General features: G+C 39.4%; 1 pseudogene; it reads left to right on the top strand.

Annotated features, from left to right (window-relative positions):
- The first annotated feature begins 8,617 nt into the window (after positions 1-8,617).
- LOC123832689 lies at positions 8,618-9,460 on the top strand (annotated as a pseudogene).
- Positions 9,461-10,056: the final 596 nt, after the last annotated feature.

Here is a 10,056-nt window from a genome sequence, read left to right as displayed (position 1 = left end):
TCAACCAATGAATGCATAAATAAGTGGAACAACAACTTGATGTTTCTCTCTCCCTTCCTTTCTCTCTCTAAAAATCAATGAAAAATTTTAGAATTTATATGAGGCCACAAAAGACCCTGAATAGCCAAAGCAATCCTGAGAAAGAAGAACAAAGTTGGAGGCATCACACATCCTGATTTCAAACTATACTACAAAGATATAGTAACCAAAACAACACAGTACAGGGATAAAAGCAGACACACAGACAAATGGAATAGAATAAAGTGCCCACAAATAAACTCTCACATATATGGTCAACTAATATTTGACAAGGGTGTCAGGAATACTCAATGGGGAAATCATAGTGTTTTCAATAAACGGTGCTGGGAAAACTGGATAATCACATGCAGAAGAATGAAATTGGATCTCTATCTTACCCCACTCACAAAAATTAACTTGAAATGGATTAAAAAATTAAATGTAAGACCTGAAATTGTAAAACTCCTAGAAGAAAACATAGGGAAAAATCTCAACATTGGTCTTGGAAGATATTTCATGGATATGACATCAAAAGAGCAAGCAACAAAATAAAAAATAAACAAGTGAAACTATAGCAACCTAAACTCTGCTACAGAGCAAAAGAAACAATCAATAAAATGAAAAGGCAACCTGTAGGATGGGAGATAATATTTGCAAATCATATATCTGAGGGAGTTAATATCCAATGTATGATAAGAACTCATACAATTCAGAGTAGCTTTCTGACTTCTGGTCAAGATGGTAGCATAGGTAAACACGGCTTGCCTCCTCACATAACCACATCAAAATCACAACTAAATTATAGAACAACCATCACTCAGAATCATCAAAAATTAGGTTGAATGGAAATCTGACAACTACAGAATTAAAGTGACCACATGCATCCAGACTGGTAGGAGGGGCGGAGATGCAGAATGGGCAGGTCCTACATCCATGTGTGGTGGATAAAAATTCGGTTCTTTTTTATGCTGTTGAAGTACTCACTAAGTTCATTGAGTATCCTTATAACCAGTGTTTTGAACTATGTATCTAGTAGATTGCTTGTCTCCGTTTTGCTTAGTTCTTTTTCTGGAGTGTTGATCTGTTCTTTCATTTGGGCCATGTTTCTTTGCCTGCTCATTTTGGCGGCCTCCTTGTGTTTATTTCTATGTATTAGGTAGAGCTGCTAATGACCCCCTGTCTTGGTAGCATGGTGTAATGTAGTAGGTGTCCTGTAGGATCCAGTGGCACAGCCTTCCTGATCACCCAAGCTAGGCACTCAGGGTGCACCCCTTGTGTGGGCTGTGTACACCCTCCTCTTGTAGTTGAGCCTTGATTGCTGTTGGCACCTCAGTGGGAGGGATTATCCTCAAGCCAATCAGTTGCAAGGACTGGCTGTGACTACTAACCACTGACCTCTGACCACTGTGGAGGATCAGCTGTGTGGGGATCTACCCCACAGAGCAGGATTTACTTCAGCAGGGCTCTGGTGCCCGCTGAGTCTGCCCTTTGAGTGTGTCACTTGTGGAGCTGGTTAGATGGTGGTACTTCGACACTGTCTGAAGCTGTCCTCTGGGTGCACTGGCTCTGGGGAATGCTGTGAGGTGTAGGTCAAGGTCAGCTACCACTTGGGTTCTGCCTGTCCCCCGGCCCCCTCCCAGACATGAGCTACATTACACAGTGATCTGCAGATGGCTGCTACTTGTGCTGGGCTTGGAGGTGCCCAGGTGAGGTGAAACTGTGAACCAAGTCTGGCTGCTGCTAGTGCTGGGCCTGGAGATATGGGGCTCGCTGAGGCCAGATGCTGCTTGTTTGAGAGATTTTAGGAAAATCTAAACATTAGCCAAGACAGGCCTTTCCTATGGAAAAGTGAATGGAACAAGCTTGGGTGGGCCTGAAAGTTGGGTGCGGCAGGGCCTCAGGGAATTGCCAGGGTGGGGCAAACAGTGTGAGCCAGGTTGATGGAGTGTCAGATATGGTGCGGGTCTGGTGGCTCTGTCGGGGAGGGCCCATCAAAAGAACAATGGCCTCTACTAGAACTTCTGTCTAGGAGAGAGCTGCCCGGCCAGCTCTTGCCCTGATGCTGGACAATTCAGTTCCTCCTTGTAGGTGTCTGGTGCCTTTCAAGCTGCTGGAGGTCAGAGGGAGTCCAGGTTAGTCCTTACAGAGGCTCTTTAAGAGGAACTGTCTGAGTCCTGGCTGATGTAGCTCAGTTGGTTGGAGCATCATCCTGAGACAGAAGGGTTGCAGATTCAATTCCTGATCAGGGCACATACCTAAGTTGTGGGTTTGATCCCCAGTCTGAGCACATATGATCCCTGGTCTGAGCACTTATGATCCCTGGTCTAGCATGTACGGTGGCTGATCAATGCTTCTCCCTCTCTAAAGGCAAGTGTACTCAGGTGAGGATAAAAAAAAAAAAAAAAGAGGAACTACCTGGGACTCCAGAAGCCTCTGTCTCCCTCAGCCTCAATCCCTGCTGGTTTTCACATCCAGACAGATGTTATGGGAACTTTTTTCCTGGCACTGGAACCCTGGTCTGGGGGACCTGGTGTGGGGCTGGGCCTCCTCGCTCCTCAGGAGGGACCTCCACAGCAGAGATATCCTTCCCAATTTTAATCTATCACATATGGGGGTGGGACCAGCCCATTCTGTGTCTCTGCCAGTCTCAATGTGGCTTCTTTTAAAAAATTCACTAGTTGTAGGTCTTCCAGTCAGCTCAATTTCAGGCAGTTCTGAATGATGGTTGTTCTGTAGTTTAACTGTAATTTTGATATGATTGTGAACTAAAAGAAGATGTCACACACACAGAACTAAAATCAAAGGAAAATACAAAATTAATTAAAAAGCTAGATGGGTAATTTAACCAAGTTCTACTTATAAAGCATGTTAGCCATTTCATACTCTAACTCAGGACACTTTCTGAGCACAGGAGAGGTGCAAACAGTTGATAATTTTCTCCCTCTCTTTTAGGGCAGTGACGTAGGATCTAGAATTAATCAGTGTCAGAAAAGATTTGATCACTGTTTAGTTTATCATTCATGTAATAATTCCTTATGAAAAATTAATTTCCTGTTACCAACACAAAACTAGTGTAATGCATTATGATACAGAGTGAGAACTGCTATGTGAGTCCAGTCATCCTCAGATTTGTGGACAAAATAAAGTATTGTATTTGTTAAGTCACCATATTTGGGTGGTTTGCTCACATCAATTGATAACCCTAACATGCCCCAAGTCCCTCAACCAGAGGAGTACCTAGGGAGGAAGGCAACTTCCCTCTCCTGTTACCTCCATTTTTCAGTGGCTTCACTATCCTCCTAGGTTTGAAACTTACAAAGTCATTTCTTTCATACTTTTTTCCTCATCCCCCAGGACTGGTCAATTGCCAAGTCTTGTCAGTTCCATACTGCTTGTCTCTGTTTCCTCCCCTCCTGGCTCACTGTTATTATCCTGCTTTCCCTCTTGCCTGAATTATCACAGTAGTCCCCTAAATTCTCTTGCTGCTTCTAGGCTGCCTCATTCCAACCCTCTGGCCTCTAAATTTTTATTGGTTTTCAAAGCCTAAACACTAGCATTCAAAGTCCTTCCTATAATGCAGTGGTGTCAAACTCATTTTCACCGGGGGCCACATCAGCCTCATGGTTGCCTTCAAAGGGCCGAAATAATTTTAGGGCCATATAATGTAACTACTCCTTAACTGTTAAGGAATTGAAATTACATTTGGCCCTTTGAAAGCAACCTCAAGGCTGATGTGGCCCTCGGTGAAAATGAGTTTGACACCCCTGCTATAACGGTTAACTGTATGTGTCAACCTGGCTGGGCTATGAACTGCCAAGATATCTGATTAAAAGTTATTCTGGTTGTTCCTGTGAGGGTGTTTCTGAATGAGATTAACATTGAAATTGATAGAATTTGAATAAAGCACATTGTCCTGTAAATATGGGTGGGCCTCATCCAATTAGTTGAAGGCCTTGATAGTACAAAAAGATCAGCCTCCCCGGAGCAAGAGAGAATTCTTTAGCAGACTGCTTTCAGACTTCATTGCAACATTGGTATTCCTGGTTCTACAGTAGATAGCCTTTAGACTAGAACGGTACCATTGGCTCTGCTGGATCTCTAACCTATTGGCTTCTGGATTGGAACTGCATCATTGGCTCTCCTGAGTCTCCTGCCAGCTCACCCTGAAGACTTTGAACTTGCCAGCCTCCTTAATCATGTGAGGAAATTCCTTATTATCTATCTATCTATCTATCTATCCATCCATCCATCCATCCATCCATCCATCCATTCATCCATCCATCCATCCATCCTCCTATTGGTGTCCTATTGGTTCTGTTTCCCTGGAGAACCCTGACTGAAACACTCCTAACCTTGTGTCTCACTAAGCCCCTTTGCAAAACAGACCTTACATTTAAATTAGGGAACATAGGTAGTAAGCAAAAAATATACTAATAAGTAAATTCTAGAGTATTTTAGAAAGTGAGAGGTATAATAGAACAAGTAAAAAAGGAGTATGAAAAGGATCAGGAGTTGAAGAGTGTGGATTGCAATTTATAATAGGGTGGTCAGGGTAAGCCTCCCTGACAAGGTGACATTTGAACAAAGACTTAAAGGTGAGAGAGTTAGTTATGCAGATATGTCGGGGAAGAGAGGTCCAGGCAGCATTATTTGTTTTATAATGAACATTATTTATTTGTGTTAAAAACAGCCCCTTTCCCCAAAGGTAATTATTTTGATTTATATCACAATTAGTTTTGCCTGTTCATGAACTTGATATAAATGGAATCATACAGTCTGTACTCCTTTGTGTTTGGCTTCTTTCACTCATTATCATATCTGTGATATTCATCCATATTATTGTGTGTCAGAAATTTGTTCTTTTTTTGTGGCTGTGTATTACTCTATTGTATGAATATACCAGCAATGTATTTATCCATTCTGTAGATGGACATTTGGGTTGTTTCTAATGTTGACTACTACAGTGCTGCTATGAATATTCTTACACATGTATTTCTCTTGAGTATTTCTGGGTCTTAAAATAGGCACAGGTTTAACTTTATTAGATAGAATAAAACTCTTTTACAAAGTGGTTGTATCAATTTATACTCTCACTAATGACATATCAGAGTTCCAGGTGCTGTATAACCTTTGGTTATCAGAATATATATATATGTATATTATACAGGATCTAGCACAATACCATTTTTAATTATAAAATCTTTTATTACAAAATCACAAGCACATAATTCTGAAACATAACAATATCACTCTCAAACACTCCATATAACATTTTAGGTGAAATGTTCAAATTAAAACTATAAATTATTACACCCATATTATTACCTTACCAACCACACTCCAGCAGGCCTTACTTCTCCTGGACCCTGTATATATTATATATACATCTATTTAAGGTGTACAATATATAGATTTATACATTTATATTGCAATATGATTGCCATTGTAGTATTAGCTAAAACCTCTATTGCGTCACATTATTATTGTTTCTTCTAGTGTTGGGAACAATTAAGATCGAACTTTTAGCAAGTTTAATGTTTATAATACAGTTTTGTTGTCTATAATCGCTGTACTGTATTTTAGATCTCTAGAACTTATTTATATACTAGTTTTTACCCTTAGACATCTCTCCCATTCTTCTACCTCCTTCTTCCCCCAGGTCCCAGTAACCACCATTCTATTCTCTGCTTTTACAAGTTTGTTTGTTTGTTTGTTTAGATTGCCTATATAAGAGATATCATATATGTGAAAGTCAGCTTTAGGACTGGTGCACTTCACATACTATAATGCATGTATACTATACCTCAATTTAAAACAGTTGATTCAATAAAGTCAAGTTTTGAATGTGAAGAAGTCTCAGGAATACTTTCACCAATTTATCCTGTCATATAATATTTCTTTTTTATGTATATCCAAAGGTGATATATGATAAAAACAGATATCTACATGACTCCAAAAGAACTCTCTCAATAAATATGAAATAAAATTCTAAGTGCTCAAAGACATATTTGTGTCCACACATATTCAAATTCAGAGGGACTGCACATCATCCCCCATTTCCCAATAAGATTAAAAAAAAAACCCCAACCAACTCATTAAAATCCATCCCAGAGAGCACAATGCTGAAGTGTCATTTGTGAGGCCTTTAACACACTGTACACAGAGGGGTTGGCTAGTAGATTACTGGGTCTGTAAAGGCTGACCAAGGTCACTGACAAGTACTTGATGAAGGTCAATGGTCAAGTTACCTTGACAGCTTTTAACCTAGTTAATTTCTAGGCTTCAGGCTCCTGGCTCCACCCTGGAAGACATTTCTGTTGTGGCTTCATGGCAATGACCAGCTTGACTTTGCCCCTGCCTATGCCCCACCCACAGGATCTACTGTACACTGGTACTCTGACTCACCCTCTGACCTCTAACTACAACCAGCCCCACAATTCTCTTTCTGCCATGTTCTGTCTTTCTTCAAGTGCCCTGGAATCAGACACCTCAGCAAACTATTTCAAAAACAGTAGAACATTGACCATATTTCACAACCTTGGGGCCCAGTGTGTAAAGTCACTACTTATTCAGGATTTGAAAAGAGAGTCTTACTTCAAAGTCTTAGCCAAAGACAGGGCATTGACTATGGAGTTCAATTCTAATTGGCCCCCATGAGCAGACTGTTGCGATTTAAACTTAATTTGATCATTCTTTTTAAAATCAAGATGATTAAAAAAAAATCAAGATAATGTTCATTTAGTTTTTTTAAATTGATTTTTTTAAAGTATTTTATTTCTTTTTTTTCTTGTTTTTAAGGTAGATTTTTTTAAAAGATTTTATTTATTTATTTTTAGGGAGGGAAGGGGGGAGAGGGGGAGAGGGGGAGAGAGGGGGAGAGAGAGAGAGAGAGAGAGAGAGAGAGAGAGAGAGAGAGAGAGAAACATCATTGTGCGGTTGCTGGGGGCCATGGCCCGCAACCCAGGAATGTACCCTGGCTGGGAATCGAACCTGGGACACTTTGGTTCCCAGCCCGCGTTCAATCCACTGAGCTATGCCAGCCAGGGCTATTGTTCATTTAGTTTTACATAAGCACTAGGGGCCTTTCTTGCATCTTAATTCAATTCTCCAAATCATTATTAGGCTTTATATTGGATTCACAGATGCAATGTTTGGATAATTTTTTCTCGCTGAGATTTGGTATATTATTTGTTCCTGATCCATGTGATTTCCAGGTATCTAAAATGTATAAGTCATTTGTCATCTAGATGATGATCTGACACTACCCTGCATCTCCAAATGTTTTGTACTTTTGCATGCACAAGTGCTCAATTACAAAGTTCAGGTTGGTCTTTAGATACCAGTGTAATAGCCCAAGGCATTTTTTATTACAAATAAATCAGTTTTCAGCAACCTTTTCTTTCCCTTTTCGGCTTTCATTGCTTAGAATTAAAAACTATTCTTCTGTGGGAGCTACTAAGCTAAAGGAGATAAAAGAGGAGAAAATTCCATTTATTTCTCTTGGCAGAGGGGAGGTTTTTTTTTTTCTTATCCAAATAAAAAGTTTCCAAGTTTCAAAATGGAGGCTGTGCATAGATTGCTAATTTCCCCCCAGTACTCTTTTTGTCTACTTTTTTTTTGTAGTAATAGAAACCCTGAAGTTAAGAAGGTAAAATGGTTTCCCAGAAGAGAGACTACTTTGTCCAGCTTCCTTTATAGCTACGTATGGTCATGTGGCTGTATTCTGGTCAACCATACATGAGCAGAACTGATATGTGCAACTTGTAGGCCATGATCTTAAAAGGGCAGTGTTTGCTACTTTATTGCTCTTCCTCTTTCTTGCTGGCTGGCAGAGGGATGTGTTAATGAGCCATCTTGGACCACGTGCACAAAGCTTTACCCAGGCATGGCAATTCCATAAGACAGAGGAGCCTGGGAACCACCATGGTGCTGACAAAGCAGTCCTGGACTACATATGCCCAGATGTTAACATGAGGGAGAAATGAATTGCTTTCTATCACATAAATCATTATTATTTTGGCTACCCAAGACAACAACTAAAATTATATTCTAGTGAAAAACATTAACACTTAAGCAGAATTTTTTATTGAAAGACTAAGAAAATGATCAACACAATTCTCCATTTTCTGTTTGCACTTGAGGGTTGGAAAGAGCACTAATGTATTTTTCTTGATATATGGTCACAGACATTTCTTGACTAGATGCTTGAAGAAAGGTCCTTGTAAGTCTGAGGTTAATGGTCTTTTCACCTCCTCTTAAGACAGCACCAGCAACCAATTTACCACAAAGGATCTTAACTACACACTAAAAAAGCATTGCAAACATATCAGAAAGGGTCTCAAAAAAGTCAGGAAGGCTCTCAATGTCATCAGAGAGTCTCAAACAAAACAGAAAGGGTCTTAAAGGTGTCAGAAAAAGTCTCAATGTCCTTATGTATATAAGGATGGATCTCAAACAGGTCAGGAAGACACACATTCGTCAGTAAGTGGGTCAAACAAGTCAGGAAGAATCACAAATAGGTAGGGAAGGGTCACAAACATGTCAGGATAGAGAAGTAAAAAAGAATCTCAAAAAAGAGGGAAGGGCTCTGAGCAGCACAATGGGACTTGGCAAGAACAAGTGCCTTACCAAAGGCAATGAAAAGGGAACCAAGAAGAAAGGGGTAGGTCCAATTTCTAAGAAAGACTGGTGTCATGTGGATGCACCAGCTATGTTCAACATAACAAATATTGGAAAAACACTAGTCACAAGAACTCAAGGAATCAAAATTGCACCTGATGGCTTCAGGGGTCATGTTTTTGAAGTGAACCTTGCTGATCTGCAGAATGATGAAGATGTATTTAGAAAATCTAAGCTAACTACTGAGGATGTTAAGAGTAAAACCTGCTTTACTAAGTTCCATGGCATGTTCATACCCTGTGACAAAATATGCTTGATGGTCAAAAAATGGTGGCCCATGATGGAAGCCATTGTCAATGTTAAAACTACTGAGCATTATTTGTTTCATCTGTTCTGTGCTGGTTTTACTAAAAAATTCAACAGATTTGGAAAAACTCTTACACTCAGCACCAAGAGGACTGCCAAATCTGGAAAAAGACAATGGAAGTTATTAATAGAGGTGCAGACAAATGACTTGAAAGAAGTGGTCAATAAACTGACTCCAGACAGCATTAGAAAAGACATAGAAAAGATTTGCCAATCTATTTGTCAATTTGATGATGTTTTTGTTAGTAAAGTAAAAATGCTGGCAAAGCATGAGTTTGAATTGTGAAAACTCACGGAGCTTCACGATGAAAGCAGCAGTTCCCCTACAGTTCTTAGGCTACAAACCTGTATAGTATGTTACTATACTGAATACTGTAGGCAACTGAAACACAATGGTAAGCAGTGTATTTGTGTAATGCATTGTGCTACAAAGTTAGCATGGCTACAAAGTCATTAAGCAATATGAATTTTCAGCTCCATTATAATTTTAAGGGACCCTCATTGTATATGCAGTCTGTTGTTTACTGAAATGTCATTATGCAGTGCATGACTACCCAGAGAATGAGTCTCACACATACAGAAAGTCTCTACTATGTCAGAAAAGGTCTCAAAAAGTCAGGTAGGAAAAAATTCATCAGAAATGTTGTCAAACATGTCATAAGTTTTAGTATGCTGTACTTTGATTTTCATTCAACTGAAGGTATTCTCTAATTTACTTTTTGATTTACTTTTTGATGCATTAGTTATTTAGGAGCATATTGTTTAATTTTTCTTATTTGTGAGTTTTCCAAATTTCTTTCACTTATTGATTTCTAATATTATTCTACTGTGGCTAGAGAACATACTTTCTATTATTACAATCCTTTCTTTTTTTAATCCATCTTTTTAAATTGAGGTTTGTTTTATGGCCTAACATATGGCCTAATTTGGGGAACGTTTCATGTGCACTTGAGAAGGATTTATATTCTGCTATCGTTGGGTGGAGTCTTCTATGGGTATCTATTTAGTTTAATTGGATTATAGTGCTGTTCAAGTCTTTTATTTCCTTGTTGG

The sequence above is a fragment of the Phyllostomus hastatus genome, unplaced genomic scaffold (assembly GCF_019186645.2).
Source record: "Phyllostomus hastatus isolate PE091 unplaced genomic scaffold, TTU_PhHast_1.1 phas_scaffold_200, whole genome shotgun sequence".
Classification (NCBI taxonomy): domain Eukaryota; kingdom Metazoa; phylum Chordata; class Mammalia; order Chiroptera; family Phyllostomidae; genus Phyllostomus; species Phyllostomus hastatus.
This window is presented reverse-complemented; position numbering and strand designations above follow the sequence as displayed.